We start from the raw sequence: 26,503 nt of genomic DNA on the forward strand, positions 1-26,503 counted from the left end.
AGATGCTGTCAGACCTGCTGAGTTTTCCAGCTATTTTTGTTTTTGCTTCAGATTCCCAGTATGTGCAGTATTTTGCTTTTATCTTTGCAGAACATTTACTGGTTTCCCTTAAACATGGAGTTAGGAAAGTTATGAATGAACGTTGAAAAGGTACGTCTTAAACTTCTGTTATTTCCTTGCTTGTTCAGTAGTATGCAATACATTTGTTTGTTGTTACAAACTAAAGCAAGGAGTCGTACTATACTGGTGCTTTGAAGACGAGAAGGGGCCTGTGGAGGCAATTGATCAATCCGGTAGCTGACGCAATCTCTGGGTGTTGTTTTCAATGTGAGGAGCTTGCTTGCAGAATTATCAAGGCACGCGGAGACACAGTTGAGAACAGTCAGCGAGGGCTCAGCTATGAGGGGAATGCGAAACACAGAAGGAAGAAAGCATCAAGAGTGAAAAGACCTAGCGTCATGACAGCATCTGGATTGGGAAAGTGCATAGATTCATGGTGTCTTTCTTGGAAAGGCTGCTGTAATAATGCTGTGCATTGCAATGTGCTGGAAAACTACTGATAATCAGAAAAAGTACCCAGGCAGAAAAAATAGCTTGAATGGCATCTGTTTTTGCACATTGGACAAGAAAACCTGACTGAGGTCAGGCATTCAAAAATTGCTTCAAAACTCGCAATCCATTCACTCCACGGAAATCTTTAGTAAAAGGCAAAAGATTTGTACGAACTGAAGGGAATTGGGAGCTTATGAAACAGTAGGTACAATATCCTTGGTGAGAAGCGAGAGCCCTCTCCTAAAGCCATGGTGACAAAATAACAGTTCTCCTAAAGACTCAGAATATAAAAAGACACCAATTTCAAGGGACTAAAATCATGGAAATCTTTCTTTACAATTCCAGAATATTGACTGCAACAAGCATCGCTCATGCCAGCTGCAATTCTTGCACGATATGCAAATTCATGTTCAACATTGCACTTTGGGGTAATTGAATTTTTGTGCACTCTCGTCAAGGCTCAATATGTTAAAACAGCGACACATTTATAGAGCGCCGTTTGATCATTGCCATGAATCTGAAAGCACTTTCCAGGCAAAGAAATGCATTTCAAATGTGTTCACTGCTCTAATGTCGCCAACGTGCAGGTAACTTGCAAACGCCAGACAGCAATTTGGTAACGAGGAGATAGTGTGTGTCTTTTTTGATGCTGACCGCGATCTAAATATTGCCCACGACAGCAGGGAGGAGCCCCCTGTTATTCATTGGAATAGCGCCAGGGGACCTCTTACCATTCCAGGAGAAGTGAGATGTAGCTTCGGATTCACGTAAAATGCACGTCATAGCACTTCTGAGAGCGCAGCACACCCTCAGTAATTCACTTGTGTGTCAACTGCATTTTTGCACTCCAACCTTGCGATTTGGCTTGAAATTACAATACTGCAAGTGAGAGGCATGAGTGCTACAGCACAAGCTTGTGCTTTTGCACAAAAGCTGCATTTAAAAGCTAAAACGCAGGCATGCGTAGTCACATGTGGAACTCCGAAACATTTGGGGCAAGATGTGACCTGGATCTCTGAGTGAGACTTGGCATTGGTCCAATTTATTCAGTCATAATGAAAAAGTTCTGAAGAAGCAGCTTCACTGACAGATATAACACCCTCACTTAGCTCGAACAAAGTTTCAACTTCCAAGTTGCTTGTCTCAAGTCAGGTTTCTGGAGAGTGGACTGTAGGTATACAGTTCAAAAGAAACCGTGCTGTTTATTCTGTTCAGATATGAGCTCCCCCAGTAGCGTGAGCAACGTTTTGTCTAGAATCCCCTTCATGACAACATTTTACCTGGTGATTATCCCACATTGCTGTTTGTTGTGTGCACATTATTTGCCGCATTTCCTACATCACAAGTGACTAGACGTCACAAGCACGTGATTAGCTGTGACGACATTTGGGACATCCAGAGGCCTTGAGAAGTGATAAATAATGCAAGTCTCTCTTTATCTTGACGTGTCTGATAAGAAGCTAACTATGAATTGATTGGATACTTTGTACATTGCAAACAAAAGCCTTTCAATGAATGACTTTCGCTTGGGAGCCTTCAAAGATAATGCGCCTGGGTGCCACGAAGCATGTCATTCAAGAAGAGAGCACTCATAGATGTTGAAGTAAAGCCAAACAGATCGGTAAAATCTGGCAGTGGATTACGCTCAGTTTAGCGCAGCTTTGCAGACCACTTCTGACGGAGGTCTGATGAAGACTCATACGGACTGGAAACGATAACTCTGACTTCCTCTCCACAGATGCTGTCAGACCTGCTGAGTTTTCCAGCTATTTTTGTTTTTGCTTCAGATTCCCAGTATGTGCAGTATTTTGCTTTTATCTTTGCAGAACATTTACTGGTTTCCCTTAAACATGGAGTTAGGAAAGTTATGAATGAACGTTGAAAAGGTACGTCTTAAACTTCTGTTATTTCCTTGCTTGTTCAGTAGTATGCAATACATTTGTTTGTTGTTACAAACTAAAGCAAGGAGTCGTACTATACTGGTGCTTTGAAGACGAGAAGGGGCCTGTGGAGGCAATTGATCAATCCGGTAGCTGACGCAATCTCTGGGTGTTGTTTTCAATGTGAGGAGCTTGCTTGCAGAATTATCAAGGCACGCGGAGACACAGTTGAGAACAGTCAGCGAGGGCTCAGCTATGAGGGGAATGTGAAACACAGAAGGAAGAAAGCATCAAGAGTGAAAAGACCTAGCGTCATGACAGCATCTGGATTGGGAAAGTGCATAGATTCATGGTGTCTTTCTTGGAAAGGCTGCTGTAATAATGCTGTGCATTGCAATGTGCTGGAAAACTACTGATAATCAGAAAAAGTACTCAGGCAGAAAAAATAGCTTGAATGGCATCTGTTTTTGCACATTGGACAAGAAAACCTGACTGAGGTCAGGCATTCAAAAATTGCTTCAAAACTCTCAATCCATTCTCTCCACAGAAATCTTTAGTAAAAGGCGAAAGATTTGTACGAACTGAAGAGAATTGGGAGCTTATGAAGCAGCAGGTACAATATCCTTGGTGAGAAGCGAGAGCCCTCTCCTGAAGCCATGGTGACAAACTAACAGTTCTCCTAAAGACTCAGAATATGAAAAGACACCAATTTCAAGGAACTAAAATAATGGAAATCTTTCTTTACAATGCCAGAATATTGACTGCAACAAGCATCGCTCATGCCAGCTGCAAATCTTGCACGAAATGCAAATTCATGTTCAACATTGCACTTTGGGGTAATTGATTTTTTGTGCACTCTCGTCAAGGCTCAATATGTTAAAACAGCGACACATTTATAGAGCGCCGTTTGATCATTGCCATGAATCTGAAAGCACTTTCCAGGCAAAGAAATGCATTTCAAATGTGTTCACTGCTGTAATGTCGCCAACGTGCAGGTAACTTGCAAACGCCAGACAGCAATTTGGTAACGAGGAGATAGTGTGTGTCTTTTTTGATGCTGACCGCAATCTAAATATTGCCCACGACAGCAGGGAGGAGCCCCCTGTTATTCATTGGAATAGCGCCAGGGGACCTCTTACCATTCCAGGAGAAGTGAGATGTAGCTTCGGATTCACGTAAAATGCACGTCATAGCACTTCTGAGAGCGCAGCACACCCTCAGTAATTCACTTGTGTGTCAACTGCATTTTTGCACTCCAACCTTGCGATTTGGCTTGAAATTACAATACTGCAAGTGAGAGGCATGAGTGCTACAGCACAAGCTTGTGCTTTTGCACAAAAGCTGCATTTAAAAGCTAAAACGCAGGCATGCGTAGTCACATGTGGAACTCCGAAACGTTTGGGGCAAGATGTGACCTGGATCTCTGAGTGAGACTTGGCATTGGTCCAATTTATTCAGTCATAATGAAAAAGTTCTGAAGAAGCAGCTTCACTGACAGATATAACACCCTCACTTAGCTCGAACAAAGTTTCAACTTCCAAGTTGCTTGTCTCAAGTCAGGTTTCTGGAGAGTGGACTGTAGGTATACAGTTCAAAAGAAACCGTGCTGGTTATTCTGTTCAGATATGAGCAGCATGTTCTCCCCCAGTAGCGTGAGCAACGTTTTGTCTAGAATCCACTTCATGACAACATTTTACCTGGTGATTATCCCACATTGCTGTTTGTTGTGTGCACATTATTTGCCGCATTTCCTACATCACAAGTGACTAGACGTCACAAGCACGTGATTAGCTGTGACGACATTTGGGACATCCAGAGGCCTTGAGAAGTGATAAATAATGCAAGTCTCTCTTTATCTTGACGTGTCTGATAAGAAGCTAACTATGAATTGATTGGATACTTTGTACATTGCAAACAAAAGCCTTTCAATGAATGACTTTCGCTTGGAAGCCTTCAAAGATAATGCGCCTGGGTGCCACGAAGCATGTCATTCAAGAAGAGAGCACTCATAGATGTTGAAGTAAAGCCAAACAGATCGGTAAAATCTGGCAGTGGATTACGCTCAGTTTATCTCAGCTTTGCAGACCACTGCTGATGGAGGTCTGATGAAGACTCATACGGACTGGAAACGATAACTCTGACTTCCTCTCCACAGATGCTGTCAGACCTGCTGAGTTTTCCAGCTATTTTTGTTTTTGCTTCAGATTCCCAGTATGTGCAGTATTTTGCTTTTATCTTTGCAGAACATTTACTGGTTTCCCTTAAACATGGAGTTAGGAAAGTTATGAATGAACGTTGAAAAGGTACGTCTTAAACTTCTGTTATTTCCTTGCTTGTTCAGTAGTATGCAATACATTTGTTTGTTGTTACAAACTAAAGCAAGGAGTCGTACTATACTGGTGCTTTGAAGACGAGAAGGGGCCTGTGGAGGCAATTGATCAATCCGGTAGCTGACGCAATCTCTGGGTGTTGTTTTCAATGTGAGGAGCTTGCTTGCAGAATTATCAAGGCACGCGGAGACACAGTTGAGAACAGTCAGCGAGGGCTCAGCTATGAGGGGAATGCGAAACACAGAAGGAAGAAAGCATCAAGAGTGAAAAGACCTAGCGTCATGACAGCATCTGGATTGGGAAAGTGCATAGATTCATGGTGTCTTTCTTGGAAAGGCTGCTGTAATAATGCTGTGCATTGCAATGTGCTGGAAAACTACTGATAATCAGAAAAAGTACTCAGGCAGAAAAAATAGCTTGAATGGCATCTGTTTTTGCACATTGGGCAAGAAAACCTGACTGAGATCAGGGTTTCAAAAATTGCTTCAAAACTCTCAATCCATCCTCTCCACGGAAATCTTTAGTAAAAGGCAAAAGATTTGTACGAACTGAAGAGAATTGGGAGCTTATGAAGCAGCAGGTACAATATCCTTGGTGAGAAGCGAGAGCCCTCTCCTGAAGCCATGGTGACAAACTAACAGTTCTCCTAAAGACTCAGAATATGAAAAGACACCAATTTCAAGGAACTAAAATAATGGAAATCTTTCTTTACAATGCCAGAATATTGACTGCAACAAGCATCGCTCATGCCAGCTGCAAATCTTGCACGAAATGCAAATTCATGTTCAACATTGCACTTTGGGGTAATTGATTTTTTGTGCACTCTCGTCAAGGCTCAATATGTTAAAACAGCGACACATTTATAGAGCGCCGTTTGATCATTGCCATGAATCTGAAAGCACTTTCCAGGCAAAGAAATGCATTTCAAATGTGTTCACTGCTGTAATGTCGCCAACGTGCAGGTAACTTGCAAACGCCAGACAGCAATTTGGTAACGAGGAGATAGTGTGTGTCTTTTTTGATGCTGACCGCAATCTAAATATTGCCCACGAGAGCAGGGAGGAGCCCCCTGTTATTCATTGGAATAGCGCCAGGGGACCTCTTACCATTCCAGGAGAAGTGAGATGTAGCTTCGGATTCACGTAAAATGCACGTCATAGCACTTCTGAGAGCGCAGCACACCCTCAGTAATTCACTTGTGTGTCAACTGCATTTTTGCACTCCAACCTTGCGATTTGGCTTGAAATTACAATACTGCAAGTGAGAGGCATGAGTGCTACAGCACAAGCTTGTGCTTTTGCACAAAAGCTGCATTTAAAAGCTAAAACGCAGGCATGCGTAGTCACATGTGGAACTCCGAAACGTTTGGGGCAAGATGTGACCTGGATCTCTGAGTGAGACTTGGCATTGGTCCAATTTATTCAGTCATAATGAAAAAGTTCTGAAGAAGCAGCTTCACTGACAGATATAACACCCTCACTTAGCTCGAACAAAGTTTCAACTTCCAAGTTGCTTGTCTCAAGTCAGGTTTCTGGAGAGTGGACTGTAGGTATACAGTTCAAAAGAAACCGTGCTGGTTATTCTGTTCAGATATGAGCAGCATGTTCTCCCCCAGTAGCGTGAGCAACGTTTTGTCTAGAATCCACTTCATGACAACATTTTACCTGGTGATTATCCCACATTGCTGTTTGTTGTGTGCACATTATTTGCCGCATTTCCTACATCACAAGTGACTAGACGTCACAAGCACATGATTAGCTGTGACGACATTTGGGACATCCAGAGGCCTTGAGAAGTGATAAATAATGCAAGTCTCTCTTTATCTTGACGTGTCTGATAAGAAGCTAACTATGAATTGATTGGATACTTTGTACATTGCAAACAAAAGCCTTTCAATGAATGACTTTCGCTTGGAAGCCTTCAAAGATAATGCGCCTGGGTGCCACGAAGCATGTCATTCAAGAAGAGAGCACTCATAGATGTTGAAGTAAAGCCAAACAGATCGGTAAAATCTGGCAGTGGATTACGCTCAGTTTATCTCAGCTTTGCAGACCACTGCTGATGGAGGTCTGATGAAGACTCATACGGACTGGAAACGATAACTCTGACTTCCTCTCCACAGATGCTGTCAGACCTGCTGAGTTTTCCAGCTATTTTTGTTTTTGCTTCAGATTCCCAGTATGTGCAGTATTTTGCTTTTATCTTTGCAGAACATTTACTGGTTTCCCTTAAACATGGAGTTAGGAAAGTTATGAATGAACGTTGAAAAGGTACGTCTTAAACTTCTGTTATTTCCTTGCTTGTTCAGTAGTATGCAATACATTTGTTTGTTGTTACAAACTAAAGCAAGGAGTCGTACTATACTGGTGCTTTGAAGACGAGAAGGGGCCTGTGGAGGCAATTGATCAATCCGGTAGCTGACGCAATCTCTGGGTGTTGTTTTCAATGTGAGGAGCTTGCTTGCAGAATTATCAAGGCACGCGGAGACACAGTTGAGAACAGTCAGCGAGGGCTCAGCTATGAGGGGAATGCGAAACACAGAAGGAAGAAAGCATCAAGAGTGAAAAGACCTAGCGTCATGACAGCATCTGGATTGGGAAAGTGCATAGATTCATGGTGTCTTTCTTGGAAAGGCTGCTGTAATAATGCTGTGCATTGCAATGTGCTGGAAAACTACTGATAATCAGAAAAAGTACTCAGGCAGAAAAAATAGCTTGAATGGCATCTGTTTTTGCACATTGGGCAAGAAAACCTGACTGAGATCAGGGTTTCAAAAATTGCTTCAAACCTCTCAATCCATCCTCTCCACGGAAATCTTTTGTAAAAGGCAAAAGATTTGTACAAACTGAAGAGAATTAGGAGCTTATGAAGCAGCAGGTACAATATCCTTGGTGAGAAGCGAGAGCCCTCTCCTAAAGCCATGGTGACAAACTAACAGTTCTCCTTAAGACTCAGAATATGAAAAGACACCAATTTCAAGGAACTAAAATCATGGAAATCTTTCTTTACAATGCCAGAATATTGACTGCAACAAGCATCGCTCATGCCAGCTGCAAATCTTGCACGATATGCAAATTCATGTTCAACATTGCACTTTGGGGTAATTGAATTTTTGTGCACTCTCGTCAAGGCTCAATATGTTAAAACAGTGACACATTTATAGAGCGCCGTTTGATCATTGCCACGAATCTGAAAGCACTTTCCAGGCAAAGAAATGCGTTTCAAATGTGTTCACTGCTCTAATGTCGCCAACGTGCAGGTAACTTGCAAACGCCAGACAGCAATTCGGTAACGAGGAGATAGTGTGTGTCTTTTTTGATGCTGACCGAGATCTAAATATTGCCCACGACAGCAGGGAGGAGCCCCCTGTTATTCATTGGAATAGCGCCAGGGGACCTCTTACCATCCCAGGAGAAGTGAGATGTAGCTTCGGATTCACGTAAAATGCACGTCATAGCACTTCTGAGAGCGCAGCACACCCTCAGTAATTCACTTGTGTGTCAACTGCATTTTTGCACTCCAACCTTGCGATTTGGCTTGAAATTACAATACTGCAAGTGAGAGGCATGAGTGCTACAGCACAAGCTTGTGCTTTTGCACAAAAGCTGCATTTAAAAGCTAAAACGCAGGCATGCGTAGTCACATGTGGAACTCCGAAACATTTGGGGCAAGATGTGACCTGGATCTCTGAGTGAGACTTGGCATTGGTCCAATTTATTCAGTCATAATGAAAAAGTTCTGAAGAAGCAGCTTCACTGACAGATATAACACCCTCACTTAGCTCGAACAAAGTTTCAACTTCCAAGTTGCTTGTCTCAAGTCAGGTTTCTGGAGAGTGGACTGTAGGTATACAGTTCAAAAGAAACCGTGCTGTTTATTCTGTTCAGATATGAGCTCCCCCAGTAGCGTGAGCAACGTTTTGTCTAGAATCCACTTCATGACAACATTTTACCTGGTGATTATCCCACATTGCTGTTTGTTGTGTGCACATTATTTGCCGCATTTCCTACATCACAAGTGACTAGACGTCACAAGCACGTGATTAGCTGTGACGACATTTGGGACATCCAGAGGCCTTGAGAAGTGATAAATAATGCAAGTCTCTCTTTATCTTGACGTGTCTGATAAGAAGCTAACTATGAATTGATTGGATACTTTGTACATTGCAAACAAAAGCCTTTCAATGAATGACTTTCGCTTGGGAGCCTTCAAAGATAATGCGCCTGGGTGCCACGAAGCATGTCATTCAAGAAGAGAGCACTCATAGATGTTGAAGTAAAGCCAAACAGATCGGTAAAATCTGGCAGTGGATTACGCTCAGTTTAGCGCAGCTTTGCAGACCACTTCTGACGGAGGTCTGATGAAGACTCATACGGACTGGAAACGATAACTCTGACTTCCTCTCCACAGATGCTGTCAGACCTGCTGAGTTTTCCAGCTATTTTTGTTTTTGCTTCAGATTCCCAGTATGTGCAGTATTTTGCTTTTATCTTTGCAGAACATTTACTGGTTTCCCTTAAACATGGAGTTAGGAAAGTTATGAATGAACGTTGAAAAGGTACGTCTTAAACTTCTGTTATTTCCTTGCTTGTTCAGTAGTATGCAATACATTTGTTTGTTGTTACAAACTAAAGCAAGGAGTCGTACTATACTGGTGCTTTGAAGACGAGAAGGGGCCTGTGGAGGCAATTGATCAATCCGGTAGCTGACGCAATCTCTGGGTGTTGTTTTCAATGTGAGGAGCTTGCTTGCAGAATTATCAAGGCACGCGGAGACACAGTTGAGAACAGTCAGCGAGGGCTCAGCTATGAGGGGAATGCGAAACACAGAAGGAAGAAAGCATCAAGAGTGAAAAGACCTAGCGTCATGACAGCATCTGGATTGGGAAAGTGCATAGATTCATGGTGTCTTTCTTGGAAAGGCTGCTGTAATAATGCTGTGCATTGCAATGTGCTGGAAAACTACTGATAATCAGAAAAAGTACTCAGGCAGAAAAAATAGCTTGAATGGCATCTGTTTTTGCACATTGGACAAGAAAACCTGACTGAGGTCAGGCATTCAAAAATTGCTTCAAAACTCTCAATCCATTCTCTCCACAGAAATCTTTAGTAAAAGGCGAAAGATTTGTACGAACTGAAGAGAATTGGGAGCTTATGAAGCAGCAGGTACAATATCCTTGGTGAGAAGCGAGAGCCCTCTCCTAAAGCCATGGTGACAAACTAACAGTTCTCCTTAAGACTCAGAATATGAAAAGACACCAATTTCAAGGAACTAAAATCATGGAAATCTTTCTTTACAATTCCAGAATATTGACTGCAACAAGCATCGCTCATGCCAGCTGCAATTCTTGCACGATATGCAAATTCATGTTCAACATTGCAGTTTGGGGTAATTGAATTTTTGTGCACTCTCGTCAAGGCTCAATATGTTAAAACAGCGACACATTTATAGAGCGCCGTTTGATCATTGCCATGAATCTGAAAGCACTTTCCAGGCAAAGAAATGCATTTCAAATGTGTTCACTGCTGTAATGTCGCCAACGTGCAGGTAACTTGCAAACGCCAGACAGCAATTTGGTAACGAGGAGATAGTGTGTGTCTTTTTTGATGCTGACCGTGATCTAAATATTGCCCACGACAGCAGGGAGGAGCCCCCTGTTATTCATTGGAATAGCGCCAGGGGACCTCTTACCATTCCAGGAGAAGTGAGATGTAGCTTCGGATTCACGTAAAATGCACGTCATAGCACTTCTGAGAGCGCAGCACACCCTCAGTAATTCACTTGTGTGTCAACTGCATTTTTGCTCTCTAACCTTGCGATTTGGCTTGAAATTACAATACTGCAAGTGAGAGGCATGAGTGCTACAGCACAAGCTTGTGCTTTTGCACAAAAGCTGCATTTAAAAGCTAAAACGCAGGCATGCGTAGTCACATGTGGAACTCCGAAACGTTTGGGGCAAGATGTGACCTGGATCTCTGAGTGAGACTTGGCATTGGTACAATTTATTCAGTCATAATGAAAAAGTTCTGAAGAAGCAGCTTCACTGACAGATATAACACCCTCACTTAGCTCGAACAAAGTTTCAACTTCCAAGTTGCTTGTCTCAAGTCAGGTTTCTGGAGAGTGGACTGTAGGTATACAGTTCAAAAGAAACCGTGCTGGTTATTCTGTTCAGATATGAGCAGCATGTTCTCCCCCAGTAGCGTGAGCAACGTTTTGTCTAGAATCCACTTCATGACAACATTTTACCTGGTGATTATCCCACATTGCTGTTTGTTGTGTGCACATTATTTGCCGCATTTCCTACATCACAAGTGATTAGACGTCACAAGTACGTGATTAGCTGTGACGACATTTGGGACATCCAGAGGCCTTGAGAAGTGATAAATAATGCAAGTCTCTCTTTATCTTGACGTGTCTGATAAGAAGCTAACTATGAATTGATTGGATACTTTGTACATTGCAAACAAAAGCCTTTCAATGAATGACTTTCGCTTGGAAGCCTTCAAAGATAATGCGCCTGGGTGCCACGAAGCATGTCATTCAAGAAGAGAGCACTCATAGATGTTGAAGTAAAGCCAAACAGATCGGTAAAATCTGGCAGTGGATTGCGCTCAGTTTATCTCAGCTTTGCAGACCACTGCTGATGGAGGTCTGATGAAGACTCATACGGACTGGAAACGATAACTCTGACTTCCTCTCCACAGATGCTGTCAGACCTGCTGAGTTTTCCAGCTATTTTTGTTTTTGCTTCAGATTCCCAGTATGTGCAGTATTTTGCTTTTATCTTTGCAGAACATTTACTGGTTTCCCTTAAACATGGAGTTAGGAAAGTTATGAATGAACGTTGAAAAGGTACGTCTTAAACTTCTGTTATTTCCTTGCTTGTTCAGTAGTATGCAATACATTTGTTTGTTGTTACAAACTAAAGCAAGGAGTCGTACTATACTGGTGCTTTGAAGACGAGAAGGGGCCTGTGGAGGCAATTGATCAATCCGGTAGCTGACGCAATCTCTGGGTGTTGTTTTCAATGTGAGGAGCTTGCTTGCAGAATTATCAAGGCACGCGGAGACACAGTTGAGAACAGTCAGCGAGGGCTCAGCTATGAGGGGAATGCGAAACACAGAAGGAAGAAAGCATCAAGAGTGAAAAGACCTAGCGTCATGATAGCATCTGGATTGGGAAAGTGCATAGATTCATGGTGTCTTTCTTGGAAAGGCTGCTGTAATAATGCTGTGCATTGCAATGTGCTGGAAAACTACTGATAATCAGAAAAAGTACTCAGGCAGAAAAAATAGCTTGAATGGCATTTGTTTTTGCACATTGGAAAAGAAAACCTGACTGTGGTCAGGCATTCAAAAATTGCTTCAAAACTCTCAATCCATTCCCTCCACAGAAATCTTCAGTAAAAGGCGAAAGATTTGTACGAACTGAAGAGAATTGGGAGCTTATGAAGCAGCAGGTACAATATCCTTGGTGAGAAGCGAGAGCCCTCTCCTAAAGCCATGGTGACAAACTAACAGTTCTCCTAAAGACTCAGAATATGAAAAGACACCAATTTCAAGGAACTAAAATCATGGAAATCTTTCTTTACAATGCCAGAATATTGACTGCAACAAGCATCGCTCATGCCAGCTGCAATTCTTGCACGATATGCAAATTCATGTTCAACATTGCACTTTGGGGTAATTGAATTTTTGTGCACTCTCGTCAAGGCTCAATATGTTAAAACAGTGACACATTTATAGAGCGCCGTTTGATCATTGCCACGAATCTGAAAGCACTTTCCAGGCAAAGAAATGCGTTTCAAATGTGTTCACTGCTCTAATGTCGCCAACGTGCAGGTAACTTGCAAACGCCAGACAGCAATTTGGTAACGAGGAGATAGTGTGTGTCTTTTTTGATGCTGACCGAGATCTAAATATTGCCCACGACAGCAGGGAGGAGCCCCCTGTTATTCATTGGAATAGCGCCAGGGGACCTCTTACCATCCCAGGAGAAGTGAGATGTAGCTTCGGATTCACGTAAAATGCACGTCATAGCACTTCTGAGAGCGCAGCACACCCTCAGTAATTCACTTGTGTGTCAACTGCATTTTTGCACTCCAACCTTGCGATTTGGCTTGAAATTACAATACTGCAAGTGAGAGGCATGAGTGCTACAGCACAAGCTTGTGCTTTTGCACAAAAGCTGCATTTAAAAGCTAAAACGCAGGCATGCGTAGTCACATGTGGAACTCCGAAACATTTGGGGCAAGATGTGACCTGGATCTCTGAGTGAGACTTGGCATTGGTCCAATTTATTCAGTCATAATGAAAAAGTTCTGAAGAAGCAGCTTCACTGACAGATATAACACCCTCACTTAGCTCGAACAAAGTTTCAACTTCCAAGTTGCTTGTCTCAAGTCAGGTTTCTGGAGAGTGGACTGTAGGTATACAGTTCAAAAGAAACCGTGCTGTTTATTCTGTTCAGATATGAGCTCCCCCAGTAGCGTGAGCAACGTTTTGTCTAGAATCCACTTCATGACAACATTTTACCTGGTGATTATCCCACATTGCTGTTTGTTGTGTGCACATTATTTGCCGCATTTCCTACATCACAAGTGATTAGACGTCACAAGTACGTGATTAGCTGTGACGACATTTGGGACATCCAGAGGCCTTGAGAAGTGATAAATAATGCAAGTCTCTCTTTATCTTGACGTGTCTGATAAGAAGCTAACTATGAATTGATTGGATACTTTGTACATTGCAAACAAAAGCCTTTCAATGAATGACTTTCGCTTGGAAGCCTTCAAAGATAATGCGCCTGGGTGCCACGAAGCATGTCATTCAAGAAGAGAGCACTCATAGATGTTGAAGTAAAGCCAAACAGATCGGTAAAATCTGGCAGTGGATTGCGCTCAGTTTATCTCAGCTTTGCAGACCACTGCTGATGGAGGTCTGATGAAGACTCATACGGACTGGAAACGATAACTCTGACTTCCTCTCCACAGATGCTGTCAGACCTGCTGAGTTTTCCAGCTATTTTTGTTTTTGCTTCAGATTCCCAGTATGTGCAGTATTTTGCTTTTATCTTTGCAGAACATTTACTGGTTTCCCTTAAACATGGAGTTAGGAAAGTTATGAATGAACGTTGAAAAGGTACGTCTTAAACTACTGTTATTTCCTTGCTTGTTCAGTAGTATGCAATACATTTGTTTGTTGTTACAAACTAAAGCAAGGAGTCGTACTATACTGGTGCTTTGAAGACGAGAAGGGGCCTGTGGAGGCAATTGATCAATCCGGTAGCTGACGCAATCTCTGGGTGTTGTTTTCAATGTGAGGAGCTTGCTTGCAGAATTATCAAGGCACGCGGAGACACAGTTGAGAACAGTCAGCGAGGGCTCAGCTATGAGGGGAATGCGAAACACAGAAGGAAGAAAGCATCAAGAGTGAAAAGACCTAGCGTCATGACAGCATCTGGATTGGGAAAGTGCATAGATTCATGGTGTCTTTCTTGGAAAGGCTGCTGTAATAATGCTGTGCATTGCAATGTGCTGGAAAACTACTGATAATCAGAAAAAGTACTCAGGCAGAAAAAATAGCTTGAATGGCATCTGTTTTTGCACATTGGAAAAGAAAACCTGACTGAGGTCAGGCATTCAAAAATTGCTTCAAAACTCACAATCCATTCTCTCCACGGAAATCTTCAGTAAAAGGCGAAAGATTTGTACGAACTGAAGAGAATTGGGAGCTTATGAAGCAGCAGGTACAATATCCTTGGTGAGAAGCGAGAGCCCTCTCCTAAAGCCATGGTGACAAACTAACAGTTCTCCTAAAGACTCAGAATATGAAAAGACACCAATTTCAAGGAACTAAAATCATGGAAATCTTTCTTTACAATGCCAGAATATTGACTGCAACAAGCATCGCTCATGCCAGCTGCAAATCTTGCACGATATGCAAATTCATGTTCAACATTGCACTTTGGGGTAATTGATTTTTTGTGCACTCTCGTCAAGGCTCAATATGTTAAAACAGCGACACATTTATAGAGCGCCGTTTGATCATTGCCACGAATCTGAAAGCACTTTCCAGGCAAAGAAATGCGTTTCAAATGTGTTCACTGCTCTAATGTCGCCAACGTGCAGGTAACTTGCAAACGCCAGACAGCAATTTGGTAACGAGGAGATAGTGTGTGTCTTTTTTGATGCTGACCGAGATCTAAATATTGCCCACGACAGCAGGGAGGAGCCCCCTGTTATTCATTGGAATAGCGCCAGGGGACCTCTTACCATTCCAGGAGAAGTGAGATGTGGCTTCGGATTCACGTAAAATGCACGTCATAGCACTTCTGAGAGCGCAGCACACCCTCAGTAATTCACTTGTGTGTCAACTGCATTTTTGCACTCCAACTTTGCGATTTGGCTTGAAATTGCACTACTGCAAGTGAGAGGCATGAGTGCTACAGCACAAGCTTGTGCTTTTGCACAAAAGCTGCATTTAAAAGCTAAAACGCAGGCATGCGTAGTCACATGTGGAACTCCGAAACATTTGGGGCAAGATGTGACCTGGATCTCTGAGTGAGACTTGGCATTGGTCCAATTTATTCAGTCATAATGAAAAAGTTCTGAAGAAGCAGCTTCACTGACAGATATAACACCCTCACTTAGCTCGAACAAAGTTTCAACTTCCAAGTTGCTTGTCTCAAGTCAGGTTTCTGGAGAGTGGACTGAAGGTATACAGTTCAAAAGAAACCGTGCTGTTTATTCTGTTCAGGTATGAGCTCCCCCAGTAGCGTGAGCAACGTTTTGTCTAGAATCCACTTCATGACAACATTTTACCTGGTGATTATCCCACATTGCTGTTTGTTGTGTGCGCATTATTTGCCGCATTTCCTACATCACAAGTGACTAGACGTCACAAACACGTGATTAGTTGTGACGACATTTGGGACATCCAGAGGCCTTGAGAAGTGATAAATAATGCAAGTCTCTCTTTATCTTGACGTGTCTGATAAGAAGCTAACTATGAATTGATTGGATACTTTGTACATTGCAAACAAAAGCCTTTCAATGAATGACTTTCGCTTGGGAGCCTTCAAAGATAATGCGCCTGGGTGCCACGAAGCATGTCATTCAAGAAGAGAGCAGTCATAGATGTTGAAGTAAAGCCAAACAGATCGGTAAAATCTGGCAGTGGATTACGATCAGTTTAGCGCAGCTTTGCAGACCACTTCTGACGGAGGTCTGATGAAGACTCATACGGACTGGAAACGATAACTCTGACTTCCTCTCCACAGATGCTGTCAGACCTGCTGAGTTTTCCAGCTATTTTTGTTTTTGCTTCAGATTCCCAGTATGTGCAGTATTTTGCTTTTATCTTTGCAGAACATTTACTGGTTTCCCTTAAACATGGAGTTAGGAAAGTTATGAATGAACGTTGAAAAGGTACGTCTTAAACTTCTGTTATTTCCTTGCTTGTTCAGTAGTATGCAATACATTTGTTTGTTGTTACAAACTAAAGCAAGGAGTCGTACTGTACTGGTGCTTTGAAGATGAGAAGGGGCCTGTGGAGGCAATTGATCAATCCGGTAGCTGACGCAATCTCTGGGTGTTGTTTTCAATGTGAGGAGCTTGCTTGCAGAATTATCAAGGCACGCGGAGACACAGTTGAGAACAGTCAGCGAGGGCTCAGCTATGAGGGGAATGCGAAACACAGAAGGAAGAAAGCATCAAGAGTGAAAAGACCTAGCGTCATGACAGCATCTGGATTGGGAAAGTGCATAGATTCATGGTGTCTTTCTTGGAAAGGCTGCTGTAATAATGCTGTGCATTGCAATGTGCTGGAAAACTACTGATAATCAGAAAAAGTATTCAGGCAGAAAAAATAGCTTGAATGGTATCTGTTTTTGCACATTGGACAAGAAAACCTGACTGAGATCAGGGTTTCAAAAATTGTTTCAAAACTCACAATCCATTCTCTCCACGGAAATCTTTAGTAAAAGGCAAAAGATTTGTACAAACTGAAGAGAATTGGGAGCTTATGAAGCAGCAGGTACAATATCCTTGGTGAGAAGCGAGAGCCCTCTCCTAAAGCCATGGTGACAAACTAACAGTTCTCCTAAAGACTCAGAATATGAAAAGACACCAATTTCAAGGAACTAAAATCATGGAAATCTTTCTTTACAATGCCAGAATATTGACTGCAACAAGCATCGCTCATGCCAGCTGCAAATCTTGCACGATATGCAAATTCATGTTCAACATTGCACTTTGGGGTAATTGATTTTTTGTGCACTCTCGTCAAGGCTCAATATGTTAAAACAGCGACACATTTATAGAGCGCCGTTTGATCATTGCCACGAATCTGAAAGCACTTTCCAGGCAAAGAAATGCGTTTCAAATGTGTTCACTGCTCTAATGTCGCCAACGTGCAGGTAACTTGCAAACGCCAGACAGCAATTCGGTAACGAGGAGATAGTGTGTGTCTTTTTTGATGCTGACCGAGATCTAAATATTGCCCACGACAGCAGGGAGGAGCCCCCTGTTATTCATTGGAATAGCGCCAGGGGACCTCTTACCATTCCAGGAGAAGTGAGATGTGGCTTCGGATTCACGTAAAATGCACGTCATAGCACTTCTGAGAGCGCAGCACACCCTCAGTAATTCACTTGTGTGTCAACTGCATTTTTGCACTCCAACATTGCGATTTGTCTTGAAATTACAATACTGCAAGTGAGAGGCATGAGTGCTACAGCACAAGCTTGTGCTTTTGCACAAAAGCTGCATTTAAAAGCTAAAACGCAGGCATGCGTAGTCACATGTGGAACTCCGAAACATTTGGGGCAAGATGTGACCTGGATCTCTGAGTGAGACTTGGCATTGGTCCAATTTATTCAGTCATAATGAAAAAGTTCTGAAGAAGCAGCTTCACTGACAGATATAACACCCTCACTTAGCTCGAACAAAGTTTCAACTTCCAAGTTGCTTGTCTCAAGTCAGGTTTCTGGAGAGTGGACTGAAGGTATACAGTTCAAAAGAAACCGTGCTGGTTATTCTGTTCAGATATGAGCTCCCCCAGTAGCGTGAGCAACGTTTTGTCTAGAATCCACTTCATGACAACATTTTACCTGGTGATTATCCCACATTGCTGTTTGTTGTGTGCGCATTATTTGCCGCATTTCCTACATCACAAGTGACTAGACGTCACAAACACGTGATTAGTTGTGACGACATTTGGGACATCCAGAGGCCTTGAGAAGTGATAAATAATGCAAGTCTCTCTTTATCTTGACGTGTCTGATAAGAAGCTAACTATGAATTGATTGGATACTTTGTACATTGCAAACAAAAGCCTTTCAATGAATGACTTTCGCTTGGGTGCCTTCAAAGATAATGCGCCTGGGTGCCACGAAGCATGTCACTCAAGAAGAGAGCACTCATAGATGTTGAAGTAAAGCCAAACAGATCGGTAAAATCTGGCAGTGGATTACGATCAGTTTAGCGCAGCTTTGCAGACCACTTCTGACGGAGGTCTGATGAAGACTCATACGGACTGGAAACGATAACTCTGACTTCCTCTCCACAGATGCTGTCAGACCTGCAGAGTTTTCCAGCTATTTTTGTTTTTGCTTCAGATTCCCAGTATGTGCAGTATTTTGCTTTTATCTTTGCAGAACATTTACTGGTTTCCCTTAAACATGGAGTTAGGAAAGTTATGAATGAACGTTGAAAAGGTACGTCTTAAACTTCTGTTATTTCCTTGCTTGTTCAGTAGTATGCAATACATTTGTTTGTTGTTACAAACTAAAGCAAGGAGTCGTACTATACTGGTGCTTTGAAGACGAGAAGGGGCCTGTGGAGGCAATTGATCAATCCGGTAGCTGACGCAATCTCTGGGTGTTGTTTTCAATGTGAGGAGCTTGCTTGCAGAATTATCAAGGCACGCGGAGACACAGTTGAGAACAGTCAGCGAGGGCTCAGCTATGAGGGGAATGCGAAACACAGAAGGAAGAAAGCATCAAGAGTGAAAAGACCTAGCGTCATGACAGCATCTGGATTGGGAAAGTGCATAGATTCATGGTGTCTTTCTTGGAAAGGCTGCTGTAATAATGCTGTGCATTGCAATGTGCTGGAAAACTACTGATAATCAGAAAAAGTACTCAGGCAGAAAAAATAGCTTGAATGGCATCTGTTTTTGCACATTGGGCAAGAAAACCTGACTGAGATCAGGGTTTCAAAAATTGCTTCAAAACTCTCAATCCATTCTCTCCACGGAAATCTTTAGTAAAAGGCGAAAGATTTGTACAAACTGAAGAGAATTGGGAGCTTATGAAGCAGCAGGTACAATATCCTTGGTGAGAAGCGAGAGCCCTCTCCTAAAGCCATGGTGACAAACTAACAGTTCTCCTTAAGACTCAGAATATGAAAAGACACCAATTTCAAGGAACTAAAATCATGGAAATCTTTCTTTACAATGCCAGAATATTGACTGCAACAAGCATCGCTCATGCCAGCTGCAAATCTTGCACGATATGCAAATTCATGTTCAACATTGCACTTTGGGGTAATTGATTTTTTGTGCACTCTCGTCAAGGCTCAATATGTTAAAACAGCGACACATTTATAGAGCGCCGTTTGATCATTGCCACGAATCTGAAAGCACTTTCCAGGCAAAGAAATGCGTTTCAAATGTGTTCACTGCTCTAATGTCGCCAACGTGCAGGTAACTTGCAAACGCCAGACAGCAATTCGGTAACGAGGAGATAGTGTGTGTCTTTTTTGATGCTGACCGAGATCTAAATATTGCCCACGACAGCAGGGAGGAGCCCCCTGTTATTCATTGGAATAGCGCCAGGGGTCCTCTTACCATTCCAGGAGAAGTGAGATGTGGCTTCGGATTCACGTAAAATGCACGTCATAGCACTTCTGAGAGCGCAGCACACCCTCAGTAATTCACTTGTGTGTCAACTGCATTTTTGCACTCCAACATTGCGATTTGTCTTGAAATTACAATACTGCAAGTGAGAGGCATGAGTGCTACAGCACAAGCTTGTGCTTTTGCACAAAAGCTGCATTTAAAAGCTAAAACGCAGGCATGCGTAGTCACATGTGGAACTCCGAAACATTTGGGGCAAGATGTGACCTGGATCTCTGAGTGAGACTTGGCATTGGTCCAATTTATTCAGTCATAATGAAAAAGTTCTGAAGAAGCAGCTTCACTGACAGATAGGACACCCTCACTTAGCTCGAGCAAAGTTTCAACTTCCAAGTTGCTTGTCTCAAGTCAGGTTTCTGGAGAGTGGACTGAAGGTATACAGTTCAAAAGAAACCGTGCTGTTTATTCTGTTCAGGTATGAGCTCCCCCAGTAGCGTGAGCAACGTTTTGTCTAGAATCCACTTCATGACAACATTTTACCTGGTGATTATCCCACATTGCTGTTTGTTGTGTGCGCATTATTTGCCGCATTTCCTACATCACAAGTGACTAGACGTCACAAACACGTGATTAGTTGTGACGACATTTGGGACATCCAGAGGCCTTGAGAAGTGATAAATAATGCAAGTCTCTCTTTATCTTGACGTGTCTGATAAGAAGCTAACTATGAATTGATTGGATACTTTGTACATTGCAAACAAAAGCCTTTCAATGAATGACTTTCGCTTGGGAGCCTTCAAAGATAATGCGCCTGGGTGCCACGAAGCATGTCATTCAAGAAGAGAGCACTCATAGATGTTGAAGTAAAGCCAAACAGATCGGTAAAATCTGGCAGTGGATTACGATCAGTTTAGCGCAGCTTTGCAGACCACTTCTGACGGAGGTCTGATGAAGACTCATACGGACTGGAAACGATAACTCTGACTTCCTCTCCACAGATGCTGTCAGACCTGCAGAGTTTTCCAGCTATTTTTGTTTTTGCTTCAGATTCCCAGTATGTGCAGTATTTTGCTTTTATCTTTGCAGAACATTTACTGGTTTCCCTTAAACATGGAGTTAGGAAAGTTATGAATGAACGTTGAAAAGGTACGTCTTAAACTTCTGTTATTTCCTTGCTTGTTCAGTAGTATGCAATACATTTGTTTGTTGTTACAAACTAAAGCAAGGAGTCGTACTACACTGGTGCTTTGAAGACGAGAAGGGGCCTGTGGAGGCAATTGATCAATCCGGTAGCTGACGCAATCTCTGGGTGTTGTTTTCAATGTGAGGAGCTTGCTTGCAGAATTATCAAGGCACGCGGAGACACAGTTGAGAACAGTCAGCGAGGGCTCAGCTATGAGGGGAATGCGAAACACAGAAGGAAGAAAGCATCAAGAGTGAAAAGACCTAGCGTCATGACAGCATCTGGATTGGGAAAGTGCATAGATTCATGGTGTCTTTCTTGGAAAGGCTGCTGTAATAATGCTGTGCATTGCAATGTGCTGGAAAACTACTGATAATCAGAAAAAGTACTCAGGCAGAAAAAATAGCTTGAATGGCATCTGTTTTTGCACATTGGGCAAGAAAACCTGACTGAGATCAGGGTTTCAAAAATTGCTTCAAAACTCTCAATCCATTCTCTCCACGGAAATCTTTAGTAAAAGGCGAAAGATTTGTACAAACTGAAGAGAAATGGGAGCTTATGAAGCAGCAGGTACAATATCCTTGGTGAGAAGCGAGTGCCCTCTCCTAAAGCCATGGTGACAAACTAACAGTTCTCCTTAAGACTCAGAATATGAAAAGACACCAATTTCAAGGAACTAAAATCATGGAAATCTTTCTTTACAATGCCAGAATATTGACTGCAACAAGCATCGCTCATGCCAGCTGCAAATCTTGCACGATATGCAAATTCATGTTCAACATTGCACTTTGGGGTAATTGATTTTTTGTGCACTCTCGTCAAGGCTCAATATGTTAAAACAGCGACACATTTATAGAGCGCCGTTTGATCATTGCCACGAATCTGAAAGCACTTTCCAGGCAAAGAAATGCGTTTCAAATGTGTTCACTGCTCTAATGTCGCCAACGTGCAGGTAACTTGCAAACGCCAGACAGCAATTCGGTAACGAGGAGATAGTATGTGTCTTTTTTGATGCTGACCGAGATCTAAATATTGCCCACGACAGCAGGGAGGAGCCCCCTGTTATTCATTGGAATAGCGCCAGGGGACCTCTTACCATTCCAGGAGAAGTGAGATGTGGCTTCGGATTCACGTAAAATGCACGTCATAGCACTTCTGAGAGCGCAGCACACCCTCAGTAATTCACTTGTGTGTCAACTGCATTTTTGCACTCCAACATTGCGATTTGTCTTGAAATTACAATACTGCAAGTGAGAGGCATGAGTGCTACAGCACAAGCTTGTGCTTTTGCACAAAAGCTGCATTTAAAAGCTAAAACGCAGGCATGCGTAGTCACATGTGGAACTCCGAAACATTTGGGGCAAGATGTGACCTGGATCTCTGAGTGAGACTTGGCATTGGTCCAATTTATTCAGTCATAATGAAAAAGTTCTGAAGAAGCAGCTTCACTGACAGATATAACACCCTCACTTAGCTCGAACAAAGTTTCAACTTCCAAGTTGCTTGTCTCAAGTCAGGTTTCTGGAGAGTGGACTGAAGGTATACAGTTCAAAAGAAACCGTGCTGGTTATTCTGTTCAGATATGAGCTCCCCCAGTAGCATGAGCAACGTTTTGTCTAGAATCCACTTCATGACAACATTTTACCTGGTGATTATCCCACATTGCTGTTTGTTGTGTGCGCATTATTTGCCGCATTTCCTACATCACAAGTGACTAGACGTCACAAACACGTGATTAGTTGTGACGACATTTGGGACATCCAGAGGCCTTGAGAAGTGATAAATAATGCAAGTCTCTCTTTATCTTGACGTGTCTGATAAGAAGCTAACTATGAATTGATTGGATACTTTGTACATTGCAAACAAAAGCCTTTCAATGAATGACTTTCGCTTGGGAGCCTTCAAAGATAATGCGCCTGGGTGCCACGAAGCATGTCACTCAAGAAGAGAGCACTCATAGATGTTGAAGTAAAGCCAAACAGATCGGTAAAATCTGGCAGTGGATTACGATCAGTTTAGCGCAGCTTTGCAGACCACTTCTGACGGAGGTCTGATGAAGACTCATACGGACTGGAAACGATAACTCTGACTTCCTCTCCACAGATGCTGTCAGACCTGCAGAGTTTTCCAGCTATTTTTGTTTTTGCTTCAGATTCCCAGTATGTGCAGTATTTTGCTTTTATCTTTGCAGAACATTTACTGGTTTCCCTTAAACATGGAGTTAGGAAAGTTATGAATGAACGTTGAAAAGGTACGTCTTAAACTTCTGTTATTTCCTTGCTTGTTCAGTAGTATGCAATACATTTGTTTGTTGTTACAAACTAAAGCAAGGAGTCGTACTATACTGGTGCTTTGAAGACGAGAAGGGGCCTGTGGAGGCAATTGATCAATCCGGTAGCTGACGCAATCTCTGGGTGTTGTTTTCAATGTGAGGAGCTTGCTTGCAGAATTATCAAGGCACGCGGAGACACAGTTGAGAACAGTCAGCGAGGGCTCAGCTATGAGGGGAATGCGAAACACAGAAGGAAGAAAGCATCAAGAGTGAAAAGACCTAGCGTCATGACAGCATCTGGATTGGGAAAGTGCATAGATTCATGGTGTCTTTCTTGGAAAGGCTGCTGTAATAATGCTGTGCATTGCAATGTGCTGGAAAACTACTGATAATCAGAAAAAGTACTCAGGCAGAAAAAATAGCTTGAATGGCATCTGTTTTTGCACATTGGGCAAGAAAACCTGACTGAGATCAGGCATTCAAAAATTGCTTCAAAACTCTCAATCCATTCTCTCCACGGAAATCTTTAGTAAAAGGCGAAAGATTTGTACAAACTGAAGAGAATTGGGAGCTTATGAAGCAGCAGGTACAATATCCTTGGTGAGAAGCGAGAGCCCTCTCCTAAAGCCATGGTGACAAACTAACAGTTCTCCTTAAGACTCAGAATATGAAAAGACACCAATTTCAAGGAACTAAAATCATGGAAATCTTTCTTTACAATGCCAGAATATTGACTGCAACAAGCATCGCTCATGCCAGCTGCAAATCTTGCACGATATGCAAATTCATGTTCAACATTGCACTTTGGGGTAATTGATTTTTTGTGCACTCTCGTCAAGGCTCAATATGTTAAAACAGCGACACATTTATAGAGCGCCGTTTGATCATTGCCACGAATCTGAAAGCACTTTCCAGGCAAAGAAATGCGTTTCAAATGTGTTCACTGCTCTAATGTCGCCAACGTGCAGGTAACTTGCAAACGCCAGACAGCAATTCGGTAACGAGGAGATAGTGTGTGTCTTTTTTGATGCTGACCGAGATCTAAATATTGCCCACGACAGCAGGGAGGAGCCCCCTGTTATTCATTGGAATAGCGCCAGGGGACCTCTTACCATTCCAGGAGAAGTGAGATGTGGCTTCGGATTCACGTAAAATGCACGTCATAGCACTTCTGAGAGCGCAGCACACCCTCAGTAATTCACTTGTGTGTCAACTGCATTTTTGCACTCCAACATTGCGATTTGTCTTGAAATTACAATACTGCAAGTGAGAGGCATGAGTGCTACAGCACAAGCTTGTGCTTTTGCACAAAAGCTGCATTTAAAAGCTAAAACGCAGGCATGCGTAGTCACATGTGGAACTCCGAAACATTTGGGGCAAGATGTGACCTGGATCTCTGAGTGAGACTTGGCATTGGTCCAATTTATTCAGTCATAATGAAAAAGTTCTGAAGAAGCAGCTTCACTGACAGATATAACACCCTCACTTAGCTCGAACAAAGTTTCAACTTCCAAGTTGCTTGTCTCAAGTCAGGTTTCTGGAGAGTGGACTGAAGGTATACAGTTCAAAAGAAACCGTGCTGTTTATTCTGTTCAGGTATGAGCTCCCCCAGTAGCGTGAGCAACGTTTTGTCTAGAATCCACTTCATGACAACATTTTACCTGGTGATTATCCCACATTGCTGTTTGTTGTGTGCGCATTATTTGCCGCATTTCCTACATCACAAGTGACTAGACGTCACAAACACGTGATTAGTTGTGACGACATTTGTGACATCCAGAGGCCTTGAGAAGTGATAAATAATGCAAGTCTCTCTTTATCTTGACGTGTCTGATAAGAAGCTAACTATGAATTGATTGGATACTTTGTACATTGCAAACAAAAGCCTTTCAATGAATGACTTTCGCTTGGGAGCCTTCAAAGATAATGCGCCTGGGTGCCACGAAGCATGTCATTCAAGAAGAGAGCACTCATAGATGTTGAAGTAAAGCCAAACAGATCGGTAAAATCTGGCAGTGGATTACGATCAGTTTAGCGCAGCTTTGCAGACCACTTCTGACGGAGGTCTGATGAAGACTCATACGGACTGGAAACGATAACTCTGACTTCCTCTCCACAGATGCTGTCAGACCTGCAGAGTTTTCCAGCTATTTTTGTTTTTGCTTCAGATTCCCAGTATGTGCAGTATTTTGCTTTTATCTTTGCAGAACATTTACTGGTTTCCCTTAAACATGGAGTTAGGAAAGTTATGAATGAACGTTGAAAAGGTACGTCTTAAACTTCTGTTATTTCCTTGCTTGTTCAGTAGTATGCAATACATTTGTTTGTTGTTACAAACTAAAGCAAGGAGTCGTACTATACTGGTGCTTTGAAGACGAGAAGGGGCCTGTGGAGGCAATTGATCAATCCGGTAGCTGACGCAATCTCTGGGTGTTGTTTTCAATGTGAGGAGCTTGCTTGCAGAATTATCAAGGCACGCGGAGACACAGTTGAGAACAGTCAGCGAGGGCTCAGCTATGAGGGGAATGCGAAACACAGAAGGAAGAAAGCATCAAGAGTGAAAAGACCTAGCGTCATAACAGCATCTGGATTGGGAAAGTGCATAGATTCATGGTGTCTTTCTTGGAAAGGCTGCTGTAATAATGCTGTGCATTGCAATGTGCTGGAAAACTACTGATAATCAGAAAAAGTACTCAGGCAGAAAAAATAGCTTGAATGGCATCTGTTTTTGCACATTGGGCAAGAAAACCTGACTGAGATCAGGGTTTCAAAAATTGCTTCAAAACTCTCAATCCATTCTCTCCACAGAAATCTTTAGTAAAAGGCGAAAGATTTGTACAAACTGAAGAGAATTGGGAGCTTATGAAACAGCAGGTACAATATCCTTGGTGAGAAGCGAGTGCCCTCTCCTAAAGCCATGGTGACAAACTAACAGTTCTCCTTAAGACTCAGAATATGAAAAGACACCAATTTCAAGGAACTAAAATCATGGAAATCTTTCTTTACAATGCCAGAATATTGACTGCAACAAGCATCGCTCATGCCAGCTGCAAATCTTGCACGATATGCAAATTCATGTTCAACATTGCACTTTGGGGTAATTGATTTTTTGTGCACTCTCGTCAAGGCTCAATATGTTAAAACAGCGACACATTTATAGAGCGCCGTTTGATCATTGCCACGAATCTGAAAGCACTTTCCAGGCAAAGAAATGCGTTTCAAATGTGTTCACTGCTCTAATGTCGCCAACGTGCAGGTAACTTGCAAACGCCAGACAGCAATTCGGTAACGAGGAGATAGTGTGTGTCTTTTTTGATGCTGACCGAGATCTAAATATTGCCCACGACAGCAGGGAGGAGCCCCCTGTTATTCATTGGAGTAGCGCCAGGGGACCTCTTACCATTCCAGGAGAAGTGAGATGTGGC

At 42.5% G+C, this 26,503-nt stretch overlaps 12 non-coding genes across 12 annotated transcripts; all 12 read right to left on the reverse strand.

Annotated features, from left to right (window-relative positions):
* Window positions 1-629: 629 nt before the first annotated feature.
* Window positions 630-745, reverse strand: LOC121275472. The gene has a single exon (XR_005942448.1). It is a non-coding gene; the product is annotated as a U5 spliceosomal RNA (small nuclear RNA).
* Window positions 746-2,917: 2,172 nt separating this feature from the next.
* Window positions 2,918-3,033, reverse strand: LOC121275470. The gene has a single exon (XR_005942446.1). It is a non-coding gene; the product is annotated as a U5 spliceosomal RNA (small nuclear RNA).
* Window positions 3,034-5,214: 2,181 nt separating this feature from the next.
* Window positions 5,215-5,330, reverse strand: LOC121275457. The gene has a single exon (XR_005942434.1). It is a non-coding gene; the product is annotated as a U5 spliceosomal RNA (small nuclear RNA).
* Window positions 5,331-7,511: 2,181 nt separating this feature from the next.
* Window positions 7,512-7,627, reverse strand: LOC121275480. Its single transcript, XR_005942455.1, has one exon. It is a non-coding gene; the product is annotated as a U5 spliceosomal RNA (small nuclear RNA).
* Window positions 7,628-9,799: 2,172 nt separating this feature from the next.
* On the reverse strand, window positions 9,800-9,915 carry LOC121275471. The gene has a single exon (XR_005942447.1). It is a non-coding gene; the product is annotated as a U5 spliceosomal RNA (small nuclear RNA).
* Window positions 9,916-12,096: 2,181 nt separating this feature from the next.
* LOC121275490 lies at window positions 12,097-12,212 on the reverse strand. Its single transcript, XR_005942465.1, has one exon. It is a non-coding gene; the product is annotated as a U5 spliceosomal RNA (small nuclear RNA).
* A 2,172-nt stretch (window positions 12,213-14,384) lies between these two features.
* LOC121275474 lies at window positions 14,385-14,500 on the reverse strand. Its single transcript, XR_005942450.1, has one exon. It is a non-coding gene; the product is annotated as a U5 spliceosomal RNA (small nuclear RNA).
* A 2,172-nt stretch (window positions 14,501-16,672) lies between these two features.
* LOC121275459 lies at window positions 16,673-16,788 on the reverse strand. Its single transcript, XR_005942436.1, has one exon. It is a non-coding gene; the product is annotated as a U5 spliceosomal RNA (small nuclear RNA).
* Window positions 16,789-18,960: 2,172 nt separating this feature from the next.
* On the reverse strand, window positions 18,961-19,076 carry LOC121275460. Its single transcript, XR_005942437.1, has one exon. It is a non-coding gene; the product is annotated as a U5 spliceosomal RNA (small nuclear RNA).
* A 2,172-nt stretch (window positions 19,077-21,248) lies between these two features.
* On the reverse strand, window positions 21,249-21,364 carry LOC121275465. The gene has a single exon (XR_005942441.1). It is a non-coding gene; the product is annotated as a U5 spliceosomal RNA (small nuclear RNA).
* A 2,172-nt stretch (window positions 21,365-23,536) lies between these two features.
* Window positions 23,537-23,652, reverse strand: LOC121275458. The gene has a single exon (XR_005942435.1). It is a non-coding gene; the product is annotated as a U5 spliceosomal RNA (small nuclear RNA).
* Window positions 23,653-25,824: 2,172 nt separating this feature from the next.
* LOC121275478 lies at window positions 25,825-25,940 on the reverse strand. The gene has a single exon (XR_005942454.1). It is a non-coding gene; the product is annotated as a U5 spliceosomal RNA (small nuclear RNA).
* Window positions 25,941-26,503: the final 563 nt, after the last annotated feature.

This window comes from Carcharodon carcharias, chromosome 2 (genome assembly GCF_017639515.1).
Source record: "Carcharodon carcharias isolate sCarCar2 chromosome 2, sCarCar2.pri, whole genome shotgun sequence".
Taxonomy (NCBI): domain Eukaryota; kingdom Metazoa; phylum Chordata; class Chondrichthyes; order Lamniformes; family Lamnidae; genus Carcharodon; species Carcharodon carcharias.